The sequence below is a fragment of the Pleurodeles waltl genome, chromosome 6, assembly GCF_031143425.1.
Source record: "Pleurodeles waltl isolate 20211129_DDA chromosome 6, aPleWal1.hap1.20221129, whole genome shotgun sequence".
In the NCBI taxonomy this organism is placed as follows: domain Eukaryota; kingdom Metazoa; phylum Chordata; class Amphibia; order Caudata; family Salamandridae; genus Pleurodeles; species Pleurodeles waltl.
This window is the reverse complement of record NC_090445.1, coordinates 1457539811-1457558252: the sequence shown is the minus strand read 5'-3', so window position 1 is coordinate 1457558252 and position 18442 is coordinate 1457539811. Positions and strand designations below refer to the sequence as shown.

The window sequence follows — 18442 nt, the reverse complement described above, 5'->3', positions numbered from 1 at the left end:
CACGAGATGGAAAGGGAATACAAGAGGAGACTTAGATAGAGGAGAACAGCCATTTATTAAGTAGCTTCCTAAAAGCTGAATAATTTTCTTTTAATCTAAGAGTGAGCAGAAGCCAGTTCCAGGCTCTGGCAGAAAAGAGAGAAAAGGATCTTCCTCCGCTAGTAGCCAGTCTAACTTTGGGAACATGCAGCAAGTTGGCGTTAGGGGATCGTAGTATTCCCGGAATGGCATAGTGGGTACCTCTGAGAGATACGTAGGGCCAGTGTGTTGATAGGCTCTGGGAGCCATGATCAAGGATTTAAACAAAATACATTTCTGCTCAGGCAGACAGTGCAGTTATCCCAGGAAGTCAGAGACAGAATCACTACATGATAACTTAAGCACCAGTCTTACTGCCACATTTTGCACTACCAGCAGTTTGGTAATTAGGTATTTTGGTAGCACTAAATAAGTACTGTTGCCGTAATCCAGCCTAGAAGTGATATTGCAAAGACCACTGCCCTCCGAGTCTCCGAGGCTAAAAATCCAAACATTCCTTCAATGATTTTATGAAATGAAACAGGTATCTGTCAACCTCAAGGTTTGAGGAAAGGTCTTCACTGAACTTGACACCCAAATCCCATACCACAGAGGTGGTGAGAGGGGATTTAACAAGTCCGTCAGGCCACAGTATACAGTAGAATTTTTTTTCTTTCTAATGAACAGCGAATTTCTGTTAATCAATACTGCTTTTTAAGTGGTTGCTTTTCATTCAGACAATTACTTGGGTGAGACAGATTTTTAAATTCATTTGTGACCCTAGAGAATTTCTATTTAAGGATAATATCAATTGGGTGTCATCTGCATAATAAATTATTGTGATGACAAAAAATGTAACAAAAGGGAGACCAACAGGGTCATCTAGGCTTTGAACAAGGTGGGCTCAAGGATGAGCCATGAGTGACTGCATATCTAAGCATTCTGTCACCTGAACTGAAGCGTCCAAGTGTGGCTGATTGTTTCCTATTAGAGACAAAATATTAGAACCATCGTACGACTCAGCCAAAACTTCCAGCTTTACTTGGCACTGGAGCAACAGCAGGTGCGACACTATGTCAAACAACGCAGAGAAAACCAGCAACATCAGGAATGCATTCAAACCCTTGTCTAATGTTATTTTGATAAATGCTGAAACTTTCAGAAGGGTTGACTAGTTGCCAAGGTCTAAAGCTTGACTGGGAAATTTGGAGAATATTAAACTGATTGAGATATTCCATAATTTGTATGTTCACTAATTTTTTGAACATTTTTATAGGGGCCAGGAGCAGAGAAATAGGTCAAAAATGTACTATGTTTTGAGGATCAGCAAAAGATTTTTTCCAACAATGGCTTTTTACTGTAGCCTGCTCCCATATTTCTGGGACTTGAGCACTAGTCAGGGAGGAGTTCAAAAGTTAGTTAATTGCTGGTGGAAATAGGTCCAAAGGGGTACCAGGTTTACAGCTCTTGATGGCCAGTTCCGACTGCTGCAGCGTATTTGATTTGATTTCGGTAAGTGGCTGTATACTCTTAAAGAAGTTTATACTGATTGTACCTTATTCTCAGGCTCATCCCACTCACTGTTTCTACAAGAGAGCTTAATGGCTTCTTTCTTCTGCTCAAAGAAGTCACATAGCCTGTCACACAACTGTTGTGAGGGTGGTATTTCCATGGTACAATCCAAAGGGTGACGAAAATACTTTGCACTTCCACAAATCTGTTGTGGGGCATTCTTGGTCTTACCTATTGTGGTAGCAAGGAAATTCTTCTTGGCTTCCTTTATGGATTTGTGATATGTCTTAATGGCAGCTTTATAGATAGCCTTGTCCTCTGGGAGATAGTGAATTCTGCGCATTCCTTCCATTTTTTCCAAGATGATTTCTCACCAGCCAAAGGTACTTTAGACGATGGACCTTTCTAATCATATTTGACATAAGTGGACTAACAGGGAGTTCTTACAACCTTGGACGATAAAATGAATTGTTTTATTTCTAATAATAATGTAATATTATTAGTTATTAAATACTATTAAATATTGGTCAGGATACTTGAAAACCAGTTGGTAGCTTGTGCTGATTGGTTTATCAATATAAATCAAACTTTCTCCAGCCAACTCTTATGACTTGATACAGGTTAAAAAGGTTTTGCTGCAATCTATGGATCTGGACTCAGAAAAGAGGATAACTCGGGGAACTGGGAGAATACATTTCAAAAGTTATGTAATGTGTGCCGCTTCCCTTCTAATTATTCAAATTACTGTATCAGCCACTCTATCAGAGTTCCAAAGGAGAAATATTGACAGGGAATATGATGACCACTTGGACGCCAAATGTCCTGAATGTTATTTGGTGCTTTTATTGAATCTCTGTCTCAGCAAGTAAATAAGACTACAAGAGTTAGACATTTTTGATAATGTGTGTACTACGATATACGCTGATGATGTTGTACTGTTCCCAAAAGATGATATGGCTAACCTAAAGCCTTTCAAAATGTTTCCTGCATGTATAAAGTTACGTAGATTTAAAAATAAAATACTGCAAAAATGATATTTTATAACTTAACACAATCCAAGCGGTTATTCCTGAACAGTAAAGCAAAATAATTAGATTAAGCTCAACATGGTATCTTATGTTAAGTTTTCGAGGGAGGCTGGGCCATTTTAAGATGTAAAGTGTAGACTTCTGATGATAAAAGTAACATTTCTTTAGATCGAGCATGCATGCCCCTCTCTTTAGTAGGTAATTTCAACGTCATAAACGTGTTCGCAGTCCCACTGGCTCTATTTATTTTAAACCATTGTTATTTAAACCATGGGTTTTTAATTACCTAAATAGTTTGATTTATAATTCTACATGGCTAGGCCTTGAGGCAAGGATTAGTAGAGGAAGGCCTTGTTCTCTGCTGAGAAAGGCAGCTAATCACTAGCTGGTTTTCAGTTATGTTAAAGCACTGCAGGTTTGGAATCTTTACAAAGATCTACTGAAATGCCACAACTACTAAAGTTTATGAGTTTTTGCAAGGATCTATATGTTATGCAATGTTTAAAATTTAGAACAGATGTTAACCCCCAACCCAGAGGTAAGGAAAAAAAACAGTATGTTAAAATAATGTGCAATAATTCACACAGGTCTAATGTTTCATAATGCCATGGTTAAACTCATTTACAAGATTAGCCGATTATTTGCTTCTCCTTGCTTTTATGTAGACTCATGAGGTACAAATACAGACTCTGTTAGCTTGGTCATGTAGGTGCAAACACTATTGGAGAAGGCATTGTACTGTTTGATAAAGCAACCATGGTCACTTCTAGAAAAAATCGGAAACTGAAATCACACACTGCGTTCCCCTACATAAAAACACATAAACCGATAAGCAACTCCATTGAACTATTACTGAAAAAAGTAAAATCTGATGTTTACGCAGTGCTCAGTGCAGTGAAGGAGTGTTGGGCCAACTATAAATGATAATGTCAACAGATTTTGTCCAGTGAATTTGCAATCAATAAGTGTCAACAACCGACAAATCGACTTGCCACTGCCCATATAGTTTACAATGTTAGTCCAATGTCCAAGTGCTAGGCACAAGCTGTCATGTGTGAACTCCTGTGTATTAATGAAACTAAAGAATCATCTTCAGTACAATCGTAATTATTGAAAGTGTCTCAGCATACAGTTTCCACTTAGGTCTAAGAGATCCCGGACAATAGAATTTAATTTGGAACTATAAGGTTTAAAGAAAGCGTGGTAAGTGCTTATAAAATCAGAACTTAGCTGAAGAAAGAGAAAATTCTATGTCAGGACCGGAGGCACCGATTATGCTTTCTCTTTCTTTACTGACTTAAACATGAAATACAAGTAACAGAAAAAACTACAATACCCAGGACACCCAATATCCTGTCACATGGTCCAATCACCATCCATGTCCTTTGCTATAAGTCCTTAAACCTATGAAGTCACTTCCTCTTTCTTTGCTTCTTCGCAGCAGATAAGTACATGTTATTTTCTCTCCGACATATCGATGTGATTGGAATGGTATTTTTATGTATATTGATGTTAGTTAAGCGTCGCGATTCAGCGCGCTTTTATTGTTATTAGCTTTAGCGCTCTCGCGCTTCGGATTATTGGCGTTTTGCCAATTTTAGTAGCCCGTTTTTCATGTGGAGCGGGAGCTGGGCTGCCCTCGGGCAGTCTTTTCTCTATTTTTAGCGCGCACACGTGCATGCACGCATTCGAGCCGATTTCCTTTCGTTTTTTAAATCGATCGGCTCGAGTGTGCTGTGTGCTCGTCTGGGTCTCCCTCCTTGCAGTAACAAATTGCTCCTTGACGCCCAGCAGGCTGAAAACTGACTGGGTTGTAAAATATATAACAGGTAATTGCCTAGAGTGCCCTTCGGGTTGCGCCCTCCCCACTTTAATTCAAGGGCTCTTTTGATTGTTTCATAACCTGAACTTGGGGTTTTTGCACTCCCCCACTTGGTATCTTCATTGAATCAGTTTAAAAAAAAAATTCTTATAAGATTTCATTACTATCTTGCATCATGTCTCAATGGGAAGAACAGGAAACTGAATACTACCCAGAGGAGCTGGGCAATCAACTTGAAGTTGATCTGGTGGAGGCCCTTGATGCCAGGGTCCAACAATCAGTCAATGATGCTCTAGTGAGAGCTGTAGGCCCATTCTCTGGGCAAATATTTGATATCGCTCGATCACAGGTTTGGTCTCAGGGACAGCAAGAGCCCAAAAAGATAAAAGACAAAGCAAAAAATCTGGAACCCAGTGCAGAGGTCGCGCTATCCACGCGGATGCTTTTGAGAAACTGCGGAAAAAATGCAGTGGCGAACATAATTATAGTTCGAGAAAAGGAACTCCCATTTCTACCTCCTCCTCTGATAAAACCTCTTCTTCAGACGACTCAGATGACTCTGATGTCCTGGTTCCGAGTAAGAAAAGTAAGAAAATGTAAGTTTCTGAGACCCCAGAGATAGACCCCACCATGGTCACCTTTATGAAGAAGTTCGCTAAGGATCCTAAAAAAGGATTAGACCGTTCATGGCGTAGCTGCCAAGACAAACTACTGGACGTTTCCGGTCCCTTGACTAAGATCCTCGAACTAGCATATGTAGCCAAGGAATCTGGTACCCCGGTAGACTCCGATGTCCTCATCGGGTGGGCACAAAGGGCTGGGTGTCTATTAGGACATTCTAACAGTGCCATTTCAGCAGAACGAAGGAAATCAGTGCTTATGCGCATTGATCCAAAGTTATCGGATCTTGCGTCCTCAGAGGCGGGACCTTCGGCTGAAGGATTACTCTTTGGATCCTCATTCATCAAGGACTTAGCCAAGTTCTGCTCCACCTTCTCTTCCCTTGACAAAGCGCAAATGTCACTCAAGAAGGTTTTCAAATGAGGCCTTTTTGGCAGGGCCGGTCGTTTCGGAGGACGTATGCCCGGCCGTAGCTCCTTTAACAGTCCCTAAAACTACTACCCTAGAGGCAGAGGGGGTTGGTACGGAGATCAGGACTCCACCTTCTACCCCACAAGACACAGAGGGGGTCATCCCCGCTTCCGCAGAGGTCACCGCAGGGGACAACAAGGAGCCATCCAAGACTCAAGTTTCTCAGGTGAGCATTATTCATTTTTCTCAGGTCAAACTTGGGGGCAGAATTGCATCTTGTTTAATAAATTGGAAACGGATATCCAGAGATCCGTGGATTCTTCAAACAGTAGAAGGATTTGGTCTAGAGTTTGTCAGTACCCCCAAACAACTCTCTCCCCCCTTACAAATGTGTTTTTCCCAAACAAATCAAGATTTTATAGACAAAGAAGAAGAAGCTCTCTTAGACAAAGGAGCCGTACAATTTGCTTCCCCTCATCCTTTCGGTTTCCTCAGCCCTATTTTTGTAGTAGACAAAAAGGGAGGAGGTCACCATCTAGTCTTGAACCTAAAGGATTTCAACCAGTGGATCCTGTACAGGCATTTCAAGATGGAGGGTATTCACACATTAAGAGACATCCTATTAGAAGGGGATTGGATGGTGCGTCTGGATCTAAAAGATGCCTATCTATCAATTCCAATATTTCCTCCACACCAGAGGTTTCTACAATTTCTATGGAAAGATCAATGTCTAGAATTCCTAGCACTCCCATTCGGCCTATCGTCAGCCCCTTGGTGCTTCACGAAGTTGCTGAGACCTGTGATGGAATATCTCAGAACCAAAGGAGTCAGATTGATTATATATCTGGACGATATTCTGCTGATGGCTCAGTCACCTCAAGTCCTAATCTCACACTTGGATTGGACCATCAGTCTCCTACAAGATTTAGGTTTCCTGATCAATGTACAGAAGTCATTGTTGTAACCTTCTCAGATAATAGAATTTCTGGGCTTCCAGATAAATTCCACTTTATGCCAACTTCTTCTTCCCTCTCAGAAGATACGCAACATCAAGAGGGAATTGAGGTCAGTACTGACATACCAGACCGTATCATTGAGGACCATAGCCAGGATAGTGGGCTTATTAGCTTAATCTATTCAGGCGATTTTTCCTGCACCCCTACATTATCGAGCACTTCAAAGGCTCAAGATCAGACACTTACAACAGGGTCTGAGTTACTCAGAACTAATCCCACTGACTTCCGAAGTAAGATCGGAAATTCAATGGTGGCTTCACCACATGGAGGCATGGAATGGCAGAGCGATTTTCAGCTCTCACCCGGAAGTAGTGATAGAATCCGATGCCAGCAGATGGGGTTGGGGAGCTCGCTGCAACTCCCTAGTGACGGGGGGCAGATGGTCAGAATGGGAACAATCCCTTCACATCAATTGTTTGGAGCTTCTAGTGGGCTCATTTGCTATAAAGAGCCTCTCCCTGCAGAAAACAGATTGTTGCATACTATTACGGATGGACAATATATCGGCAGTAAGGTATGTCAACAAGTTAGGGGGCACGAAGTCCAGGATTCTAGCGGAGATTGCCAAGGATTTCTGGCATTTTTGCCTAACGCAGCGTTTAGTGGTCATAGCGGAATATCTGCCTGAAGACCAGAATGTCATAGCAGACTGGTACTCCAGATCCCTATCAGACTCCAGCGACTGGAAGCTGGATCCTCTGATTTTTGCCCAGATAGTGCAGGAATGGGGCAATTGTGAACTGCCCAGTCTCGGGGTTATGCCTTCCCTCCTTTTCTGATGATTGCCAGAGTCCTGGCTCAAGTGCGGAGACAGAAAACAGAGATTGTTTTGGTGACTCCGTTCTGGAGAGCACAGCCTTGGTTCCCCAGTGCTCTACATTTAGCTTGTGCCTCTCCTCTTCTGATTCCGCCTCGTCCGAATCTTCTCTTGAGTCCAGAGGGCCTTCAACATCCTCTAATCTTGTCAGGGAAGCTAACACTTCTAGCCTGGTTAATTTCAGGTCGAGATGGAATGCCTCAGATGTTTCGCAACAAGCTGCGGAATTTATTAATCAGGCCTGGGCCAGTAGTACACATATAAGAGATATGATTCAGCCTGGCGCAGATGGTCTAATTGGTGTGATGGAAGGGGTGCCAATCCAGTGGAAGCACATATTGGTTTGATTGTTAATTTTTTTACAGAACTAGCCAGTTCCGGGTTAGCTTACCGGACGGTCAATAATTTTAGGTCTGCCATTTTAGCAGGGCATTCACAAGTAGAAGGTAAGCCCATTGGTGAACATCCATTAATTTGCAAGCTCTTGAGGGGTATACGTCTTTCTAAACCACCTCAGGCAAAATATACTGTTTTATGGGATGTTAATATCATATTAAAATTCCTTGATTCATGGCCTGCCAATAGATATTTGTCTCGCAAACAGCTTTCAGCTAAGCTAACCATGCTTTTATGCCTTGTCTCTTGTAAAAGAGTATCGGACGTCAGGGCTTTTGATTTAGCAGGCAGAACTTTTTCACCAGAAGGAGTCTCCTTTTCGGTGACAAGAAGAACCAAAACGAATTGCAGGTCAGTATCTTGTCCGGTTTATAAGGAAAATTAAAATTTATGTGTGGTTCAATGTTTGAAGGATTATGAAATTGTCACAGAGGAATTTCGACAGAATTCTAAGGGTCAATTGTTAATTGCTTTGCAAAAACCTTTTAAACCAGTATCATCAGCTACTTTAGCTAGATGGATGAGATGGTTGATGAATGAAGCAGGTATTGATACCTCTGTATTTGGGGCCCATTCTGCGAGAGGGGCTATGACTTCAAAATCATTTGCCTTAGGTTCTAGGTTAGACGACATAATGAAAGCTGCAGATTGGTCATCAGAAAATACTTCTCGTAAGTTTTATCATAAACCTGTATTGGATGTAGCCAGTGTGGTGATGGAACAGCTTTAAACTAGCATAATCGGAGCCTCCGGTCCTGACATAGAATAAAAAAAATTCTAGCTATTGCGTCAAGAATTTTCAATTCTATTAAGGACACGGAGGCGAGGATTATCCCTCCCTAGTTATATTTATACAATATTTATACAATATTATCATTTAGTATTTATATCTGATGTGATATTGTCATTTAACCCTCCCATTATTTGCAATCATAAAGTTTGAGACACATATATTTTATGAGATATTACCTACCTGTTTATTGTTACTGCTTCTGATCAGAAGAACGCCTGAAGGAAGTAACTTCAAGGGAAGTTTGAGATATATGTTTTACCGGTTGTTTCTCCGGCATGGAGTCTTCAAGTTTCAGTTCTTCAGTATGGAGAAGAGGTTATGACTCCGGATTCAGGATGGCGTAAGAAGTTTGCTTTTTCAATTTGACATTATCTGTTTGAACAAAGAAAGAGGAAGTGACTTCATAGGTCAAAGGACTTATAGCAAAGGACATGGATGGTGATTGGACCATGTGACAGGATATTGGGTGTCCTTAGTATTGTAGTTTTTTCTGTTACTTGTATTTCATGTTTAAGTCAGTAAAGAAAGAGAAAGCATAATCCTCGCCTCCGTGTCCTTAATAGAATTGAAAATTCTTGACGCGATAGATAGAAAATATTTTACTCCCCTTTCATGTACACTAGTTGGTAAGAAAAAATGTATCAATCACGCCTGCATTGCAGAGTTGGCAAATTAGCTGGCAGGCGTCAAACAGAGCTGTTTGCTGTTGAGTCAGTGTTCCAAAATTATGGTAGGTGAAAAATACCAGCATGCTAGGGAAAGCAGACACTGGCCAACCTACTACGCATGAAGCAACATCAAGTAAGTGGGCTGGATTTACTAAGATTTTGCGTCTGGATTGCGCCGCTTTTGTAACCTGCTCTGCCTTCCATTACCTTTCATCGGGGAGGCGTTACATGGGGGAGCACGGGCTTTCCCACGCATCCCCTCATATTCTGTGCAAACCTGTATACACTAAAGTCAGTGACCATGAGTTTGCATCAGTTTGGCGCTCCTAACCAAGACTATCATAACGAGACAAAGTGTATTTCTTTCTTCTAGTTACTTTTTCTTTACATGTGTGCTGCATTCTGCAGCATACTTACAAAGATGAATAAGCCTCTAAGAATAGTTTTTGTGCAACAAGGTATCCATCCCTGCACAAAAATGTTCTGACTACAATGCAGACACCCATGACGCAAGGGAGACTGCACTGAACCTAGGCAACCAGAATTGCACCAGTGCTATTAGAGGGCGGAACCGCACCATATCATAGTAGAGGTGGCATATTTCTGCTCTATTAATTTAACACAATGTAGCGCAACAACTTTATTTGATACATTTCATCAAAATTTAGTAAATCCAGGCTTTAATGCATTAGTCCAATGCAGTGCTTAATTACTTCTAGCAAAGGCACAATCTGCCTTGAGATTTAGACTTAAATAGGTCAGTATGAAAATCACTGTCCTGCTGACAGATCAGGTGCCTCAGGGGATCTGTAACTAGGCAGTGATGTAGCACAATGGAGCTGGTTGAATTTGCTCTGGTTTGTTCCAGGTTGAGTCTAACCCACTGAGCACAGACTCTAAGAATATTATTATTTACATTCAAATGCAAGGTTTAGTTCTGGATTCTTTATTGAGACTGTGACCAAGATTTAGAAAGGTTTTGCATTGGGTTTATGTTATTTTTTTCAATGAAAACCTGACACAAAACATTTTAGGGGTTTGCAAACCAATGCAAATTGGTATTTGTGTTGGTTTGTAAGGAAAAGTAATGCAAACCAGTGCAAAGACCTGCTGTGCATTACTCAAAGGGGTGTTTTATGGGTGGTACATGGGCATTCACATGGAACCACCTATTCTTTTGCAAAACCCTATCTATTAACATTAGTAGACAGAGTTTTTTGACAAAAAATAATGCTGTTAGAGAGCAGGCATTAAAAGAAAAATGTTTTCAGTTTTCCATTCTTTTCTGACTTTGCATTTGTGCTGCACTGTGCAGCACACAAAGAAAGTATGAAACACTATAAAACTTGACTAGTCAGAGGGGATCATTATGCCCCAGGCGGTTTGTGAAATAGTGGAGGTATTACCGCCAACAGGCTGGCGGGACATACCACAAATATTATGACATTGGGGTTTGGCCAAAGCCAAACCGCCAAGTTAACACACCGACCGCCACGACGGTAACGACCACCGAGCTGGAGACTTCAGTCGCCAGCCCGGAGGCCGTCACTAGGCCGCCCATGACATTTTGACCCCGCCCACTGCTATAGTTTCCGTGGTTTCTGTACTGCCATGGAAACCATGGTGGTAGGCACTATCAGTGCCAGGGAACTCCTTCCCTGGTACTGATTGGGGTCTCCCACACCCCCCTCCCCAGAGACCCTCCCCACCTTCCGCCTCCCCCTCCCCCCACATATACACACATTCACGCACATACATACACACCCATACACACTTGCATACCCACATTCACCCACGCATGCATACATTCATACACACTCACAGCAACACTCACAAACATACATCCAGGCACACACGCAATCACACGACATAACATGCACGTACACACACACCCACTCATGCACACACACGCTACACACGCATACATGCATTCAAATACAGTCACACAGCCCCCACACACACACAACACCCCCACCCCCCTCTTCTGTCGGAGATCCCAACTTACCTACTGGCAGGGGGTCCTCCGGCAGGAGACGAGACACGGCGCTGCTGCCAGCAGCAGCGTCCGCCAGCAAAACACCACCAGGCCGCATCATGGAACATGATACGGTAGGCAGTGTTTTGCTGGCGTGGCGCTGCTGCTGGCAGCAGCGCCACCTTAACACCATCCGCCGCCATGACCGTAGCCAGAATTCTGCCAGCCTTCTGGCGGAATTCCGGCTATGTCATAATTCCATGGAAGGTCGGCACCTATGGCGATGGTATGTTGGAGGCCGTGGCCGTGGCGCTAGGTGGCATTTACCACCAATGTCATAATGAGGCCCATAGTATTTTGTACAGGAAGGGTACTGTTCAAGTAAAAAACCTATATTAGACTCATGCACACACCCTTGCACTATTGCACAAAGGTGTGCCCGTGGTACTTGGCAGCAAAATTCTGTGGGGGCGCTAGGGAGAGGGGAGAAGAGTGCCATATCACTGTAGAAATGGCACTCTCCTGATCCGTCCCTGTCACGCAACTTAGTACAGTAACAGTGCTGCGTAATGGGACAATGACGGAGCAGGAGCGTGCCATATTTACAAAGATATGTCTATCTCCTCCCCTCTCGATGGCACCAGCGCTGATCTTAGCTGCTGTGTGCCATGCACACACCTTTGCGCTACATTGCCAGGGTGTGTGCATGGGTCTAGCATATGTTTTGTACTGGAAGTGTGCCCTTCCAGTACAAAATACTATGCCTAGACAACTTAAAAGTATTTTCTTACTTTGTATGTGTGCTGCACAGTGCCACAAGCATACAAATTAAGACAAGAAAGGAGAAATGAAAATATTTCTCCTTTTAATGCCTGGTTTAAAAAGATGTTATTTTTTGGCACAAACCCCTGTTTCACCATTTTAGTAGGAAGGGTTTTGCATAAAAAAGAATGGGTGGTTGCACCCATGAAATGTCCCCTGGACTCTAAGTAATGCAAAGCAACACTTTGCACTACTTTGCGTTAATTGTAGTCATTTTGCAACACAAAACAATTTTTGGGCTTGAAAGTAAATTATTAAAAGAAAATTGTACTGGTTTGCTTCACTTTTATGTCACAAACCCAGCGCAAAATGTTAGTAAATCACCCCCCTAGGAGTCCATTCCACAAAAAGTGCAAGCTTACGTTTGAAGATATTCTCTCCTGCTCGAACTTACTTCTGTATTTTCTTTTGGAATTCACAAACAATGCCGGTAGTACTCCTGGAAACCATGTTTCCAGGTGTACTACATAGAATGTCAAGCGACATATTTCCTTGACTTCCATTTTCTGCAATGTGCCATTTCTACTGTGTGTAAAAATGTGCACTAGAAAAATGCAGCCCAATATGCAAATGTACCTTTTTTCTTTTGCTTTCTATATGGGGACCCTCGTACGACTCCGTCAGCTGAAAACCTGACATCAATTTGAGCAAGCGTAAAATGTAGGATCGATATTTAAGCCTCGCCCTATATCTGTGATCTGTTCCATGAGGGAATATTTCTTGGCCTATGCTCTGCCTGGGCAGAGCGCCACTCACATTCACATTGCATGTGTAATTAAATATTCCTTACAGCGGGGAAGGTTGACTGAAGGTTTCTCCTCATTCCCATTGGCTCATGAGAGAAATTACGTCCTGACTAGCCTCCCCTGCTCACACTGTTCTTGTTCATTACTTCAGGCAGCCACTTGCTCTAGCGAGGTGTGTTATTAAACTGGCTGACAAGCTGGGAAGAAATAAGTCCAGGCTTCGGGTTAATCATTTAAAATCCTCGGTTCACTTCCTAGTTCCTCTGCTTTCTGCCGCAATACTTTCACCCAAATTCCCGTTATCCAAATGTCCTAGAAGGATATTTGGAGGTGTATTCCATTTGAATTTTTATCATTTACCAATACTTAGTATTTAGCTTAATGCAAACCCATACACATTCATTGGGATGATCTAACTCAAGTTCTAGAAATAGTTAGCTTTAGCTGTCGACGAAAGATAAACTATGAACAGTATGAATACTTCGAGTCTGATTTGGATCAGCCCACATCTTATGATTGGTTGACTTTCTTGCCAATTGCACTTTCTTGCTTTTTAGTCACCAAGGTCTGGCTTTATCAGCATTTGGTGCAATGCAACAAGGCAGCTTGCTGCGCTGTGTCAAATGAAGAGATCAGCAATGCACCATAATTACTAACATATGGCGTATTCTTTATCTCTTTCTGTGCTGGTGCACTTGTGCCTGGCAAGTGCCAATGCAGATAACCTTGCGCTATGGTGCAAGGGTGCCTGCATTTGAGTCAGGATTGCTTTTGTGCAGGAAGAGACACCTTCCTTCACAAAAACAATTGTCACAGAGTAGCTTACAGCACACGCAGAAGGAAGAAATAAACGTATTTCTCCTCATACGCCTCACTTTGGAAATGGATGGAATGTTTTAGTTAATTTCAGCCATTAGTAATTACTCAGGCCACATCCCAGTCTATTGTTTTGTGCCTACCATGCCATCTCAGAGTAGACCTAGCCATTTACAAATCAGTCTTGGTCCTGCTCCAGGTCTTCTCTGAACTGTAACACAAGCAAACCAAGACCTAGTTGGGGATTCAGTTGGTGTCAAAACTGGTCTTCGGTTGCTTGTGTTCTGTTTCAGAGAGAACCTGCTGGGTCCTTCCAGAGGTGGCAAGATGGGCAAAACAATTAGAACTGTGATGCGGCCAAGTGTAAATGCCTTTTGCTGAGTTTAGTTTAGGCATTTTAAGAACAGTTTAAGTGTTTTATTCATCACCTTTTAGATTTCCCTGCGCAACACCCTAACAGGACAGGAATGCACAGATGCGGGTCTGGTGTTCACAGTACCACTGAAACCAAGCTGCACCTATCTGAAAAGGCTGAAATTGGTCTTTGGTTGTTTATGTTTTGGTTTGGTCACAGGACCCAAGTCAAGGCGTACCACTTATACGTTGGGCGCCATACTGCAGAATACAAAACGTGATAGATGGAAGGCTTGAAATAATTTCAGTCATTGATAATTACACATCCCTAGCTATAATTTCTTTTACCCCACAATACCACCTCGCACAACATGATTTTAACTGGTGATCAGAGACAAGATAACTGTGTCATGAACGTAGTATGAAGTGAAAGTGTGGCACATATAGTGGATGAATAGTACAATTCTCAGAAATTGCTATTGGCGGTAGAAGAAATAATGCAATCATTGATCTACTTTTCTAAACCTCTTCTGTGTCAGCTGCACCACACTGATTGCTCCAAAAAGAGAAACAGATGTTTGTGGGGGTTGTATTTACCTGTAAATTAATCATAACTACAGCTGAAAAGCTGCCTCTTACCATCAAGGCACATGCACAAAAGACCTTTGAGCCAAAAGTAAGCAGGTTTCAACTTCGTTCTTTTACTGTAGGGTATGGATGCATTCCTTTATATTGCTTTACACTAATCTATATCACATGATATGTAGCACCTTTTTTAATAGGAATTTAATGTGGTACAAAAATACATAAACGTACATTCGAGAAAATAAAAGATGCAAATCAAGAAAGGCAGAAAAATATAAAAAACGTATAAATAATAATATAAAAATATATAAAAATGGTCCTACTACGAATTTTATATTTAAATTGAATATTTCGTTATTCATGTCACCTATTCATAAACTTAAATAGGGCTAGAGATCAGTAAATTACAACAACTAAGAATCCTTAAGATCGAGAGGAAGGAGCCCACATCAGATTTACGCATTTGGCACCCTTTTCGTCCCTAAGCCGGAGAATTACAGCCTCCATCTTGTAGAGCTGTCTAAGTAATGCCTACCACCTATAGACTTGGGGGTGTAGACACTTTCATTTCCTGGCAATACATAGGCACACTATGATGGTTGCAGTAGATATGGCTACAGAGGTATTATGGGCTGCATCTTCTTCCCAGTCCAGCCTAATATCTCTAATAGTTAGCTGTACATCATCCTGCAAAAAACTGACAGAGTTGCTGGGCTATATCGCTCGAGTATTTCTTTTGGTGTAGGCATCTGGCAAACAACTGGTAATCATATGAATTACCACAGCTAGAACACTTACTCTATTACCAGACTTGTACATATCCCATTTGTCTATCTTCTCTGGTGTATAATACAACAAACCTAGAGTTTTGAATTGTTGCAAAAAATTGACAGAGGCAACTGAAGAATAAACTTTTTTTAGCAAACCCTTAATGTCCAATGCCTGAACAGGTAGACCAATCTTAAGGCTCCATTTTTGTACAAGGCTAGTGAGATCATTCTACCTGCATTCAGTCATTGAATGAGAAAACATCCAGATATTTAGTTTACCATCACCCAAATATATATGATAGACCTTCCGTATCAGGCTAATTATCTTACTAGAGTCATTATGTTGGAAATAATCCAAGGCCTGAAGATATTTTAAAAAGTTATTATTAGGAAGATCAAACTCTCACTGGAGGACTGCAGAAGTGCTAAAGCCTTGATGATCGAATAACTGCCCTGCCGTTTTAACCTCACGAGAATATCAAGATCTAACAATAGCTTCCTGAAAAATGGACAGCATGGATGGTTTCCCCAAAGGGGTGTAAAAGAGTGTAAAGATGGAATTTAAAAGGCTAAGCAGATGTCTCTTCAGTAATTACCTTAAAGAGCACTCACTTAAAACAATTAAGGTTAGATTAGCTACATAATAAAAACTTCAAATCAGACCCAGCTCCTATTTGATGCACAAAGGTATTACAATCCTGTTGGCAGTGTGTGAAAAGGCACCTGATACGAGGCCATAAAGCTTCCCAGAAGTAGATCTTAAAGTCCAGATAGACCCCACTTGACTGAGGGGCAATTTCAAGAGCCGGATAGATCGTCCAACCCATAAGAAACTGCCAATTGCTCCTTCAAGCCTCTTGAAAAACGATGTTGGTGCTTGAATTGGGATAGCATGGAAAATATATAACAATTTAGGAGGAATATTCATTTTAACAACATTACAACACTGCTAGTAATAATTGGTTGCAGATGCCATAAAATAAATGTTAATTATAGACTGACAAAACAAGCGCTCATAATTTAGTTGTATTAAACTATTAACAGAAGAGGTGATCTTGACTTCCACCTACATTTCAACAGGCACAACGCTTGGTTCCTTTACGGTGGGTGCAAAATTAAGAATAGTTTGGGCCTTTTGGAGAACCTGAAAAAGCCCTAAATCTCTCCACCTCTTTGACAATAAACTAAATGGCCTGAATTGGATCTGACAAGTACAACTGTCATCTGCGTAAGTACTAATCTTGGCCTTCATTCCATTCAGGACTACTGGTGTTATCCATGGGCTATTAATAAGATGCTGTACATAGGGTTCCAGATAAAGAGCAAACAAGAGTCGAGGTAATGGGCAGCCCTGCTGTGTATCTCTAGAGATCTTTAAGACTGAGGAACAATGTGCAGCCAATGCCACATGGGCCATTGTTTCTTGATATAAGCACTGCACGCGGTCAACATACCTATACTCAAAGCCAATAATCAGGGTTGCCCATATAAAATAACATGAGATCCTATTGAATGCCTTCTCTGCATCTAATAATCCTGGTACATATATCCAAAGTTTTAGCTGCATCGAATAACGATACACTGACTTTAATAGGACTAGTTGTGTCCTTGCCCGGGATGAAACTTTGTTGTTGTGGACATTCCAGGTCTTCAATACAGGAAGCCAGTCATGTAGGTACACAAATAGTTTGGATATATTTTAACACAAAATTGAATTTGTAATATAGGCCAATAACACCCCTTCATTTCAGTTGGCTTAATCTTTTTAAGAAAGCTAACAATATTAGTATAGTTCTAAGAGTCTGGAATATCTCCTCCTTGATTAACATGAAGGATAACAGTAAGTAGCCCAGGTGCCAAAATATCTTATAACATTCTAGGGGCAAAGTATCCTCTGCTACCACCTTACCTGAGGAAAGTAATCAAATAGCATCTTTTAGCTCTTTAAGAGTATTCACACCTTCAAACGCCTCTATCTGCAATGGGATTAGCCTAGGAATTATGTCTAGCATTTAAACTATGATTAATTTGGCACCTGATGGTGATTTGGAGCAGCAGTGCTTCCATTGATCTTTACTCAGTCTTGGGGAAAGAAAAGGGAGTGATAGAAGCGTTAAGTTTAGTATGCATTGACAGAGACTATGAAGCCTAGTCACAACCTGCACTGTGTAGCACATTTACCAGTATTGCAGTAGTACTACTAAAGAACTACAATATGCTGTTCACAAACCTAGAACTGTAATTCTCCCACTCCAATGATATTATCTTTTCTATGGAGTGATCATCACACATGTAAGTTTATTTCTTTGTAGCAACTGTGGGCGGGAAAAGGGGGGGGGGGTAAAAATGGGGTATACTTTTCTACAAAATTGGTAGGGAGTTAGGAGGGGTTGCAGGAGAGACAGACGCCCACCCTCAAAAGAGTAAGGCCATTCATATTCACAAACTAAACTACAGCTAAAAAGGACCCAAAACAGAACTAAATGTATTCCACATAAGGGCAGGAGTAAGCCCCACACCACACATGACCAAGCACTGGTACTGCAATACCCTCCCATGCAAAATAATAGAGATAGGGCATTTGAATAAAACCCTTTATGAAATAGTGCTAAATGAAATTACATCATTTAAAATGGTTAAAAATAAAAATAAACAAAATTTGATGTTAAAAAGTACCTAAGATTAAAGTATAATTTTATTTTAACATATTTTAATAACCGTTTTTGGATCTAAAGATTAATCTAATACGATTTAAAAAGTGAATCCAGTACTAATTTCAATTAAAAATATAATTAAGTTGGTTTGAATTATACACATCATTATTATTAATTGGTAATACAAAATAAAAAGGTATATATTTTTTACTTTAGAGGTTTGATGTAATCAGATTTTTTTATTTATTTTTTACATAAATTATGACGCTAATGTGCTAACGTGTGCCATGGTGCACTGTATAGTAAATACAGCGCTACAATGGTTACATTAGGGGGCACAAGGTGACACAAGAAAAGTGGTGCATCAAGGCTGCTGTGCCACTTTCTTGTAAACATGCCCCATACGAATCTAAAAGCTCTAAACATCCAAGCTGTAGCTCATGCTCCCTAATGACATAAACAAAGTGTAAGTTCAATTATATGCTGGTGATTCTTATGGGCTTTCCTACCGCTCTTGTATAGCAATCTTGTATTGTGTGTCACCTGCCTAGTGGGACAGGAACAAATATGTATCTGCACTTTATTTTACATGTGTCTGAATTTATCATTTTGTGCAAT

General features: G+C 41.1%; 1 protein-coding gene across 2 annotated transcripts in view; it reads right to left on the bottom strand.

The window, feature by feature from the left end:
• TMEM26 (transmembrane protein 26) overlaps window positions 1–18442 on the bottom strand; it is a 451963-nt gene that overhangs the window by 89860 nt on the left and 343661 nt on the right. The window lies entirely within an intron of this gene.